The sequence below is a fragment of the Saccopteryx leptura genome, chromosome 4 (genome assembly GCF_036850995.1).
Source record: "Saccopteryx leptura isolate mSacLep1 chromosome 4, mSacLep1_pri_phased_curated, whole genome shotgun sequence".
In the NCBI taxonomy this organism is placed as follows: Eukaryota; Metazoa; Chordata; class Mammalia; order Chiroptera; family Emballonuridae; genus Saccopteryx; species Saccopteryx leptura.
The window spans coordinates 201948369-201961645 of NC_089506.1; the positions used below are offsets into that span (position 1 = coordinate 201948369).

Below are 13277 nucleotides of genomic sequence, written 5' to 3' on the forward strand. Positions count from 1 at the left end.
GGGGAGGAGAGAGACAGAAAGAGAAGGGGAGGAGGAGCAGGAAGCATCAACTCCCATATGTGCCTTGACCAGGCAAGCCCAGGGTTTTGAACCAGCAACCTCAGCATTTCCAGGTCGACGCTTTATCCACTGCGCCACCACAGGTCAGGCCACTTGTTCTTTATTTTAAATATTGTATTTGTTCCCGTTTTGTTTTTTTTACTTTAAAATAAGATATGTGCAAAAAATAAAAATAAATAAAAAAGATATGTGCAGTGTGCATAGGGATTTGTTCATAGTTTTTTTATAGTCCGGCCCTCCAATGGTCTGAGGGACAGTGAACTGGCCCCCTGTGTAAAATGTTTGGGGACCCCTGAGTTAGAATCTCAACTCTCCACCTCACTAGTTCTGACTATGCATAAGTTACTTGAGCTCTGAGCTTTTTTCTCAACTGTGAAATGGTGGTAACAGTCAGTACAAAAACGTTCACGACTTACTGTCAGGTTTAGAGACAATGAGAGTCAAGTGGCGAGAATGGTGTGTGGCATAAACAGGGCCTAAAGAAATGATTATTCATACTATTCCTGGCATTATCACAGTGTAGGCACTAGTGGGTGAGTTTCTCAATATCGCTATATTGAAAGAAAAAAAAGGTAAATTACTCTCCGTCAGCCACACTGGTCACACAGAGAAGAGCTCACAGATTATGCTTTGCAGGCAGTGGTTACAAACACAGGTCTCAGGCCTCAGCTGCCTGGGTTCTTACCCTGCCTCTGCCCTTTACCAGCTGTGGGGTCTGGACTTCTATGAGCCTCAGTTTTCTCATGTATAAATGGGAGTGGTAATAGTATTTACTTCATTGGGAGCTTTTTGAAGATTCCAAAAATTTTTATGACCATTTGATGAGCAGAAGAGTCCATATTAACCTTCGAATATGGGTCACTCTGTATCACTGAATCAATGTTAAAAATTTTTTTTGCCTGACCAGGCGGTGGCGCAGTGGATAGAGCGTCGGACTGGGATGTAGAGGGACCCAGGTTTGAGACTCCGGGGTTGCCAGCGTGAGAGCAGGCTCATCTGGCTTGAGCAAAAAGCTCACTAGCATGGACCCAAGGTCGCTGGCTCGAGCAAGAGGTTACTTAGTCTGCTGAAGGCCCGTGGTCATGGCACATATGAGAAAACAATTGGCCTGACCTGTGGTGGCTCAGTGGGATAAAGCGTCGACCTGGAACACTGAGGTCGCTGGTTCGAAACCTTGGGCTTGCCTGGTCAAGGCACATATGGGAGTTGATGCTTCCTGCTCCTCCTCCTTCTCTCTCTCTCTGTCTCTCTCTCTAAAAAATCAATAAATAAAATATTAAAAAAAAAAAAAAGAAAGCAATCAATGAACAACTACGGTGTCACAACGAAAAACTGATGATTGAGGTTTCTTATCTCTCTCCGTTCCTGTCTGTCTGTCCCTATCTATCCCTCTGACTCTCTCTGTCCCTGTAAAAAAAAAAAAAATTTTTTTTTCAATTACAGTTGACATTCAATATTATATTCCATTTCAGGTGTTCATTGGGAGGTTTTAAGAATGAAATAAAAGAATGCAAGTAAAGTACGTACTACAGAGCCTGGCATGTGGCAACTCATCTGATTTTCAAATGCAGGAACAAGAGAATGTTATTCCCTTTTATAGGGTGAAAATTTTAACATAGAGCATGATAACACTATATTTTAAGTAAGCAAATCTATAAACAAATACTAGAAGAAAATACAATGAAATATTAGTAGTAGGTGTGTTGGGTGAGGAGGGTCAAGACTGTATTGGTTTTCTGTACTTATCAAGTTGATCTTAATGAAAATATATGACATTATAATAATTGTAAAATATACATATATAGTTATAAAAAATACATTGCACTCCTTTTGATTTAACACCAATGGGAGATTTTCAACTCAGAGAATAAACAGAACTAGATTTTAAACTTAGTGTTAATTTAAATATATATTTAAAGTAATACAGTTATTCACAACAAATGGTAGTAAAGAGGAAAACATTAGGAACATTTATTGACTCTTTTTCTTCCAAAAAGTTTTTAATGAGCCTTTCGTATAGGCTCATTAAAAACTTTTTGGGGCCTGACCTGTGGTGGCGCAGTGGATAACGCATCGGATAACGCATCGACCTGGAAATGCTGAGGTCGCCAGTTCGAAACCCTGGGCTTGCCTGGTCAAGGCACATATGGGAGTTGATGCTTCTAGCTCCTCCCCCCTTCTCTCTCTGTGTCTCTCTCTCCTTTCTCTCCCTCTCTCTCTCTCTCTCTCTCCCTCTCCTCTCTAAAAATGAATAAATAAATAAAAATTAAAAAAAAAGCTTTTTGGAAGAAAAAGAGTCAATAAATGTTCCTAATGACAAATTCTAATTTTTTTTTTTTTTTGTATTTTTTTTTCCATTTTTCTGAAGCTGGAAACAGGGAGAGACAGTCAGACAGACTCCCGCATGCGCCCGACCGGGATCCACCCGGCACGCCCACCATGGGGCGATGCTCTGCCCACCAGGGGGCGATGCTCTGCCCATCCTGGGCGTCGCCATGTTGCGACCAGAACCACTCTAGCGCCTGGGGCAGAGGCCAAGGAGCCATCCCCAGCGCCCGGGCCATCTTTGCTCCAATGGAGCCTCAGCTGCGGGAGGGGAAGAGAGAGACAGAGAGGAAAGTGCGGCGGAGGGGTGGAGAAGCAAATGGGTGCTTCTCCTGTGTGCCCTGGCCGGGAATCGAACCCGGGTCCTCCGCACGCTAGGCCGACGCTCTACCGCTGAGCCAACCGGCCAGGGCTGTATTTTTTTTAAATTGGAAACGGGGAGGCAGACAGACTCCTGCATGCATCCGACCGGGATCCACCCGGCATGCCCACCAGGGGGCGACGCTCCACTGCAACCAGAGCCACCCCAGCGCCTGAGACAGAGGCCATAGAGCCATCCCCAGCGCCCGGGCCAACTCAATTGGAGCCCCCAGCCGCGGGAGGGGAAGAGAGAGACAGAAAGGAAGGAGAGGGGGAGGAGTGGAAAAGCAGACGGACGCCTCTCCCATGTGCCCTGGCCGGGAATCGAACCCGGGACTCCTGCACGCCAGGCCAATGCTCTACCACTGAGCAAACTGGCCAGGGCCTAAATTTTTTTTTTTGAATATACATAAAAAATTTTTTTATTGATTTGAGAAAGAAGAAAGGGGGAAAGGGGCAGGGGAGGAAAGATGGAGGAGTCGGGGGAGTGAGGAAGAGAGTGGAGGAGGGGCAGAGAGAGAAAGAGGCATCAAATAGTTGTTCTACTTAGTCGTTTCATCGAGTTGTGTACTCATTGGTTGCTTCTTGTACATGCCCTGACATGGGATAGAACCTGTGACTCTGGTGTGCAGGGGATGACACTCTACCCATTGAACAACCTGGTCAGGGCCCTAAATTATTTCTGATAATCATATTTGCTCATTATTTGTATGTTTAGGAACACTTAAAATTTTTCTAAGTGCTTTAGACACTCTCTTCAAACTGCAAAGGAAGTGAGAGAGAGATTTTATATATAGGTTTTTGGGGAAAAAATCATTTTGAGTAGTTCCTTTATTTGGCTAGTAGTTATTAAACTACTACCATGTGGATAGGATTACCCCAAGAAATAACAAACTATTTACTGAATATCTCTTATGAGCTTGGACACTGGGCAGGCCCCTCAGGTGCATTCATGATCACATCTGGATTCAGTGTCAAAGGAAAGATACAGGCTTCCAGTGATGGCTGGGCAAGGGTTCAGAAAAGATGGGCCCAACTTAGGCGCCACTTTCTGTTTTCATGGGGAGCAGTGAGTGATACGAGAGACACAGGTCTGACACAGGGTCTTACGTGCCTGGTTAATGACAGGTGGGTCAATGGGAGCACATAAAGGTTTCAGCAGTCGCCTGACCTGTGGTGGCGCAGTGGATAAAGCGTCGACCTGGAAATGCTGAGGTCGCCGGTTCAAAACCCTGGGCTTGCCTGGTCAAGGCGCATATGGGAGTTGATGCTTCCAGCTCCTCCCCCCTGTCTCTCTCTCTCTCCTCTCTAAAATGAATAAATAAATTAAAAAAAAAAGTTTCAGCAGTCAAGGAGATCAGCAACTGTGCTTTAGGATGCTAAATTTCATCCGGAAGGAGGGCTAGGCTGGGACAGTTACAAGCAAACTGTTGTCACTGCTGGAACTAAGGTGACAAAAATGAACATGGCAAACAAATAAAAGGGATAAATCTATCCAAAAGATAATTTATGGGGTTTGGTAGCTAGAGAAGTAAGATCCAAGATGCTGGCTAGGTTTCAAAACTGGGGAAGAACAGAACATTTGATAGGAATGGGTCACTCGCTGTAAACAAACAGGGCCAATCTTGGAAGGGTTGGCTGAATTTTGGAAGAGCTGAGTTTGAGGTGACACACAACTGCACCTAGAGACACAAATTGAAGCTGAGAGTTGATAATGAGGCCAAGTGTATGGATTTCAGTCATTTGCAGAGGCAGAGAAATGACATCATATATTGAAGTTAATTTCTCACAAATGAGACTTTTAAAACTAGAATGTACCAGTAGTTACTTCCTAGCTTACCAGATCTGAAAGTTTGTTTTTCATGCGAGAAAACAAACCACCCACTGACATCAAAAGTGTGCTTTGTAAGTCATATTTTGAAAAACTGACTTGGCCAATAATTGTTTTATAATTGTTCTTAACTAAAAACTGCACTGACTTTGATTAGGTATTAGGAATTTGGCTAATTTCATTTTAGCCTGTATTCAAAAAGTGAAAGCTAACAGAAAGAATATACATCTTAACCAAATTCAGTTGATCTTTTCTGCTGTTTCTATCTGTACGTATTAGGGTCACTTCCATTAACAAAAAAAAGCAGTACTTTTAAAGGCTGAGAGTGCTTTTTCAATGATAAAATCAGCTCAGACACTGAAATTCCCAGTTGTGGTGTTCTGACTTGGGTAGACACGCCCTCCCACACTGGCAATGATTAAAGGCCTCTGAGGAGAAGGCTCGGGATTCCTTGGGATGTTTATAAGCTGTTCTCCGTGCATTCATCAGCAGGTTGGAGCTGTGAGCTTCCTGGCTCTTTCTGAGCTCTTGACATACAAGTAAGCATGTTACAATATCCCTGTAGCCTCCTGGTCTTTTCCAATTGTCTCAAAGGCCTCAGGGGCAACAAGGTGGGGGGTCGGTTAAGATGACTGGGATAAGGAGAGTCATTCTATTCTCATGCCCAGTGTCCCATTCAAATGGATACACTTTATGTTTAATCATTACATGAAATTATAAGTGTTAATTACCTAGTTGAAAACTAATGGGAAGTCCTGGCTGGATAGCTCCCTTGGTTAGAGCGTTATCCTGAAGCACAGAGGTTGTAGGTTTGATCCCAGGTCAAGGCACATACAGGACACCTCGATGTTCCTGTTTCTCCGTCTCTGTCTCTCCCTTCTCCGCTCGCAACAATCAAAACACAAACAAAAACCTAATGGGAAGAACGGCTGGGTTTGGAAAAGTCTACCAAACTGCAGAGGCAAGTTTAAACCGATAGATTAAACACCACAAAATTTAACAGTGCTGTACAGCAAAACCTCTGGGGACGGAGTCACTGAAGAGCTGTGGTTTCCGACAAAAAGTGTGGCTTCAACAGATTTTTATAGAGGTGCTTCAAGTAAGTCTATGCATATTCTGAAACTACACGCCAAGTTTTTGTATGAGTGTGTGATATGAAGTGGGTGCCAGTATTTTTTAAAATCAGATTTTACTTTAAAAATATTCAGATTCTTGGCATCTATTGAAAAAACAATGAAAATCTAGCAATACAGGGCTCCCATTCTGTATGACAAGAATATCTCAGGCTGAGAAACGGCTGGCCCCTTCAGACAGGGCAAGCTGGGCTCCAGGTTGCCTCAGTCCTCACCCACCTGCTTTCCTCATTTCTATTACCTGCCTCACTCCTGGGGATAACTGAATTTTCATGCTCAGTGCCATAAGGTGATCCCTTCAGAGTGGACTGATGAGTGTATGGTGTTTCCAGATCTACTGGCCTACGGCTAGTACGCTTTTGGAGTTCTGTCAGCTTATACTTTTCCAGTCTCTTGATTTGCCTATGAGGTCTTCAACAATTTTTTATATTACTGTTTCTTTTCTGTTTTGGACTCAGAAGCTAGATAACCCTGCTCAGCAGAGTCTGTGTGTGAAAGGCTCTGGATGACGCTCAGGGCAGGAGTAAGTCTAAAAACTCTAAGTTGGCTTTATTGTCATATCCCCAGACACCTAGGTCAAAATGAATGGAGTGAGTTTGTGGGCTTGTCTATGAATCAAATATTTTGTACAAGTTCTTTAAAGGCACTTATTTTAATTTTTTTGTAGCTATTATTTACTTCCTGATTCTGAGACAGTGTAGTGCACCTGTTTTAAAATCTGAGGCCAGGTTCTGAATCCCAGCTCCACTCTTTAGGAACCACAAGATTAGAGGGAAATAACTCATCCTCTCCAAGTCTTACATTAGCATATACAAGAAATGGGGTTACCACTGACCACCTCACAGGGCTGTCATGAACATTAAGAGGACACATGTTAGCCTGACCTGTGGTGGCGCAGTGAGTAAAGCCTCAACCTGGAACACTGAGGTCGCCAGTTCAAAACCCTGGGCTTGCCTGGTCAAGGCACATATGGGAATTGATGTTTCCTGCTCCTCCCCTCTGTGTCTCCCTTCTCTCTCTCTCCTCAAATGAATAATAAACATTTTTTTTTAAAAAAAGAGAACACATGTTAGCTCTTGCAGTTAGGAAGCATTCAATAAATGCAGTCCCTTCTTCCATATCATATTCCAGCTGGGTGATTTAGGAATCCCTGAAGTTGTTATTCTCATGCCCATGCCATATAATCAACAACTTGTTCCAACAGCTCACCAATGTAACTTTTTTTTTTTTTTACAGAGACAGAAAGAGGGATAATAGGGACAGACAGACAGGAATAGAGAGAGATGAGAAGCATCAATCATTAGTTTTTCGTTACCACACTTTAGTTGTTCATTGATTGCTTTCTCATATGTGCCTTGACCGCGGGGCTACAGCAGAACTAGTAACCCCTTGCTCGAGCCAGAGACCTTGGGTCCAAGCTGGTGAGCTTTTGCTCAAACCAGATGAGGCCGCGCTCAAACTGGCAACCTCAGGGTCTTGAACCTGGGTCTTCCGCATCCCAGTCCGACGCTCTATCTACTGCGCCACCACCTGGTCAGGCTAATGTAACTTTTAAAACACCTGCAGAGATATTATTTCTTGAGGAACACACCATCTCTAAAATTTCAATGTCAACAAATGGCATACAATCTTAGAAAGCATTAATATGTGAAATATGGCATGGTTACACAGATACGACCAAACTGTATAGTGGACCTTTTCTAAAATGTTCATGGGTTCGGTCTGTTGGCTCAACCAATAGGAATCATCAGTCTCCAATGACTTGGGGAATTCCAAGGTATCTATTGCCATAACCTTTTCTGGTTTTCCAAAGAAATATTTAACTGACATGTACACTCTGAAGAAAACCTATAGAAAAATAAGGGAGCTGGGATGTAAACAATCTCCCAATTATTAATTCTATGTAAAGAACCTGCCTGACCTGTGGTGGTACAGTGGATGAAGCGTCGACCTGGAACTCTGAGGTCGCCAGTTCAAAACCCTGGTTTCCCTGGTCGGGGCATATGTGGGGGTTGATGCTTCCTGCTCCTCCCTTCTCTCTCTCTCTCTCCTCTCTAAATGAATAAATAAAATCTTTAAAAAAAAAAAAAAAAAAGAAGAAGAAGAAGAACCTGGAATGAACTTGGCTATTCCTCCCTTGGTAGCAAAGTCATTTGTCTGACTTGGTCAAGTACTTATCTATGGATTTACCCAGAGGGCTACTATCTCATGGTTCCTATGCTGTTACCTATTTGATTCTTTAGTCACCCAATATTTAAGAAAATAAATAATACAATTTTTACTGAGTTTATCAAAGAAGAATTCATTAATTCTGAATTTAAGAATTTTTATACTTTAGCTTACCAAGATCTCGTTATGGACCCTTGCTGGGTAGTTGGCTCAGTTGGCTGAACATCATCCTAATAAACCAAGGTTGTGGGTTCAATCTCCGGTCAGGGCACATACAAGAATCAACCAGTAGGCCCTGGCTGGTTGGCTCAGTGGTAGAGCGTCGGCCTGGCGTGCAGGAGTCCCAGGTTCGATTCCTGGCCAGGGCACACAGGAGAGGCGCCCATCTGCTTCTCCACTCCTCCCCCTCTCCTTCCTCTCTGTCTCTCTCTTCCCCTCCTGCAGCCAAGGCTCCATTGGAGCAAAGTTGGCCCGGGTGCTGAGGATGGCTCTGTGGCCTCTGCCTCAGGCACTAGAATGGCTCTGGTTGCAACAGAGGATCGCCCCCTGGTAGGCGTGCCAGGTGGATCCGAATGGGAGTCTGTCTGACTGCCTCCCGTTTCCAACTTCAGAAAAATACAAAAAAAAAAAAAAAAAAAAAGAATCAACCAGTAAATACATAAATAAGTGGAACAACAAATAGATGTTGCTCTTCCCCTTCCTCTCCCAAATAATTTTTTTTAAAGGTCTCATTATGTAATGATTGCTAACTCTTTAGAGGTCATAATCTTCAATCTGCTTTGTTCAGTGTTATATAATTATGGTTCTACCTTTTCATTCAACAAGATTCTAAATATAACTATAGTACATTCATACCTAATGTTTTAGGAATAATCCTTTGAAAGACAAATTTATAGGAATTCCAGCCTGAAAATTACAATCTCAATCATATCTTAGCAAAGATATGCACTGCAAGAATAAAAAGATTTTAGTTTTAATATGGGTCTAATCTAATCAGACAATGTCTTCTCATTACATATTATCTGACAACGGCGAATATTGACAATTGCTAATAATCACCGAGCCTTTGTAATGTGAAAAATTTGTAACAATCTTATGGAATAACTATTATTATCATCTCCATTTTACAGATGAGAAAACGGAGGCCCAGATCCTGGTCTGACTTAAAAGTCTGTTCTCCTAACACTACATTAGCCCAATAATATAATCAATAACAGTTATTAGGGCTAATTTGCTCCTTTATCAGATAGGCCACATCATAGAGCTGCTACTGCAAAGCTGAGAAATCCAAACCAGAGAAAACAAACTGGAATCTAACACCACCACATTTTGGAACATGAATTCCTGCATGTGACTGTTAAGGTGAGCATGCTGTTCCATGAGGTAAATAAGAAACATTCACAATAAATATAGAGGTGAGGGTGGTTGGGAGTACCCCATTTCCGGCACCCCTCTGGGGATACCACTAGAAACACAGGTAGAGTATTACCGACATTATTAAATATTCAAAGAGTGACCATGAATTTCTTTTCTTTATTTTTTTAGATTTTACTGATTGATTTTTGGAGAGAGGGGAGAGAGAGGGGAGAGTGAGAAAGAAGAAGTAGGAAGCATCTACTAGTAGTAGTTGCTTCCTGTATGTGCCTTGACCAGGCAAGCCCAGGGATTCGAACTGGTCACCTGTGTTCCAGGTCAATGCTTTATCCACTGTACCACCACAGGTTAGGCTTGACTATGCATTTCTAGCGACCATGAATTTTTAAAAAATCTGCCCAAATATAAGTAAGGCAAGGGTCAGAAATGGCAATAAAAAAAGACTATTATGTTCACTTCTGGCATGTTGTAAAAATTGTCTTTCATTTACAAAAGAGAAGCATTTCCAGGTTCTTACCTTACAAAACCTTTCGTTTTTCCAACTCCAAACAGCCAGATTTTCTTTTAGGATGGGGTCAGAAATCACTAGGGCAAAGGTAGCTAGCTAGCTCACTGGATGTTGACTTGCTGCCTGAACTCTGAGGCCCCGTGATTTGCTGCCTGAACTTTGAGGCCCAGTGATTTAGTGATTTATTGCCCGAGAACAGTGTTGGGCAAGAGGAGGACACACTGAGAAGGGCGTTCTGGCTCTCTCTAGAGACTGTCCTTTCGTCTCTGTCACGTGGTATATATTCAATGACCTATCCTCTATTAAATGCTGTAGATAGCCAGTAAGTCAGAAAGTGATCAAAAACTATTGAGGGTACCAATAAACCACACCTTAACTACTGCTTTTAAACTATTCTGTTATGATTTCACATATTATATTATAAATTGACATATCCGTTCAGGTTTAGCTTGCTCTTACTCTTTTTGTACACTGTTGTCTGAGTAGTCTTTGCTTCTACAAATCCTGAGTTCCTTGAGGTCAGAAACCAACCCATAAAATTTTTTTTAAGTGAAGAAATAGTGAGATAGACTCCCACATGTGCCCCGACCGGGATCCACCTGGCAACCCATCTTGGGCTAATAGTCAAATCGACCAAGCTATCCTTGGCTCCTGAGGACAATGCTGGGACCAACCAGGCTATTCTCAGTGCCTGGGCCATGCTCGAACCAACTGAGCCACTGGCTGTGAGGGGAAGAGAGAAAGAATGGGGAGAGTGAGGGTTAAGGGGTAAGGGAAAAGGGAGAGGAAAGGGAGGGGGTTGGGGAGAGGAAAGGCAAGAAGGACGGTGAGAGAAGCAGATGGTTGTTTGTCATGTGTCCCCTGAATGGGGATCAAATCCTGGACATCTGCACACTGGGCCAACGCTCTATCCACTGAGCCTACAGGCCAGGGCCAACCTATAGAATTTTATCATCATACCCGAGAGTCACTGGCACAAAGCTGGGCTCTAGAAATTTGAAGATGAAAATCAGATCAACAAAAATTTGACTCCCTATCTCACTAAGTTCTTAGAACCTCCATCAGAATCACCTGGGAAGTTTGGGGCTATCTGGGAAAGAGAATAGCACTAAGGTTATCTTGGAGAGAGGCCCAAGAATATACATGTTAAACAAGCCCCTCTGGAGATTCTTGTATGTGCAGAAGTTTGGGAACCCAGACTGACCCATACAGGCACATCTCCTTTTACTGTGCTTCGATCCACTGTACTTCACATATGTTGCGATTTTTTACAAACTGAAGGCAAGACCTTCCACCAACTTGCTTTATTGTGGTACTTTATTATGGTGGCCTGGAATCAAAACCAAGCCTGCAGTATCTCTGAGGTATGCCTCTACAAATAAACACTTCTATAACCTAAATCTGTGTTCGGACAAGGTACGGGTAAGGTGTGAACAAAATCAAGTTTCAATAACACTATTAATCTCGTTTGCTCTTCTCTCCAGTGTCTCCCCTCTCACCACTGCCCAAAACATCCTCCTGGAACACAATTCTTTGTTTTATTTTTAATTTATGGATTTTAGACAGGAAGGGGGTGGGGGGGAGAGAAGGAGAGAGAGAGAAATCGATCTGCTGTTCCACTTACCTATGTATTCAGTGGTAGATTCATGTACGTACCCTGACCGCTGATTAATCCCGCAACCTCGGTGTATCCAGATGATGCTCTAACCATCTGAGCTAACCAGCCAGGGCCAAGGAACACAATTCTGGTCAAGCCATTCCTTTGCTCAAAAACTTCCCAACTATGAATAATTAAAATCCATAGTTGTAAGCCTATCATTTAATAACCTTTATGGCCTGTTAGCAATCAACACAACTTTTAAAGTAAGAGTACAAATTTTGGAGCCAGAATGAGTTCAATCCCAGCTCCACCAATTATTAGTTGTGTGACCTTAGGCAAGTCACTTAACCTCTGCTTATTAGTTAATTCCTCTGTAAAAATGGGAATTTTCATAGTATCTTCCTGATAGGGTTAACTGAATTAACATGTGCACAGCACTCAGAATAGTGCCTGAAACATAGTAAGTGTAATTTAAGTGTTAAGTATCACTATTATTGTGATTATCCCCTACTATTCACCTATTCACACTCGTCACACATATTAATTCCTGCTCCTTGCTTATTTTTCCGTGTCACACTGTTCCCTCCATCTGTAACACAGCTCCACATTATTGCTGGGTCAAAAGTGTCCAGCTGACAGGACCCAAGTTAACTTTCACTTGAACATCTTTAATGACTAACTGCCCCCCAACACCCTAATTAATCCTTTCTACCTCTGTGTATTAGCAAACCTTTACTTGTGCATGTTTCCTCATCTCATAGATTACAGTTTCCTTGGAGAAGCTGGTATAGTTGAGTCAGTATGGTCTTTGGAATGAGACAGACCCGGTTCCAAAGCAGGTCCCATCCAAAGCAGGTCTCCCCAAGCCTCTTATTTCCCATTTATGAGTTCTGGATGATAATATCTACTCTGAATGAGGTTTAAGTGATAACTTCTATCCATAGATAGTCAGAAAGAATCTACCGTATGGTTGATAGGTATTACTAAAAGAATTATTAGTAGTTGAACCTACTGAGTGCCAGCTATGTTAGTAGTGCCAGGACCAAGCACTGGAGCTTAAGAAAGAAAGATAAAAGAATCGCACCCAGACTGGCTGTTTACACAACAGTCATTAACAAAGAAAAACAGAATAGCTCACTAAGCACCTGCACTCCGGGGAGGGTCTGGGTTGTGCCTGGGGCTGGAGCAGAGAGTAAACCTCCTTCCTATTGGCCTTTCAAAGTGTGACATCATGGCAAACCCCAATAGACCAACCAATGAGTTTGGTGGGGAGGACCTAACGGCGACATCTGAGAGCAGGACAGGTTCTAGGCTCTCACTTTCTCCTCCCCACTAAAGTAAGAGAGCAACCGCTTAAGGCATTGGCAGAGCCGCCTCTTGCCCTGCCAAAGATTCCCCGTTATACCCACAGCCTGACTCTCACTTGCAATTTTTTTTTTTAAAAGAAAACACCATTTACATAAATTCATATTTCTTCCCGTAAGCTCGGAATCACAGAGCTGGTTCTAACCTATTCCCAGTGTGACTGTGCGGTTTCACTTTCACCTTTCTGCGTGTCCGTTACCCTATTTTAAAACCGGAGCAATCGTTCCGCTCGGTGGCAGGTAGTGCCTTGCCAATTTGACCTGAAGCCCAGCCTGGCATTTATCAGGAGCCTAATCAATTCTGGACGCGTTGTCCCAAGCTGCGGCAGGTGCTCCCCTGGGGCTAGCGTCCCGTCGACCCCCTACAGGGTGTGTGAAAGCGACGCCCCTTCCCTCTCACCGTGGCGATATTCTGGAGCGAAAGGCTGATGCTGACCCTCGAGGGGACACAGGCCAGGCCCAGCGACCCGTCGTGCCGACAAAGGGCTCTCGGGAAGGGACGGGGAAGTTGGCCAAGCAGGAGTCCGCGCATCCAGGATAGGACTGCGGCTAC

The 13277-nt window shown here is 43.3% G+C and overlaps 1 protein-coding gene across 2 annotated transcripts in view; it reads right to left on the reverse strand.

The window, feature by feature from the left end:
* Nucleotides 1-13277, reverse strand: part of BFAR (bifunctional apoptosis regulator) — a 39020-nt gene that overhangs the window by 25370 nt on the left and 373 nt on the right. The window contains exon 1 of one of the 2 annotated variants that reach the window (XM_066382569.1): nt 9770-9869. The exons of the other annotated variant lie outside the window; for it this stretch is intronic. The gene's annotated coding sequence lies outside the window, so the exon portion shown is untranslated. Of the gene's footprint in view, nt 1-9769; nt 9870-13277 lie in introns of those variants that run through there. 2 annotated transcript variants of the gene reach the window in all.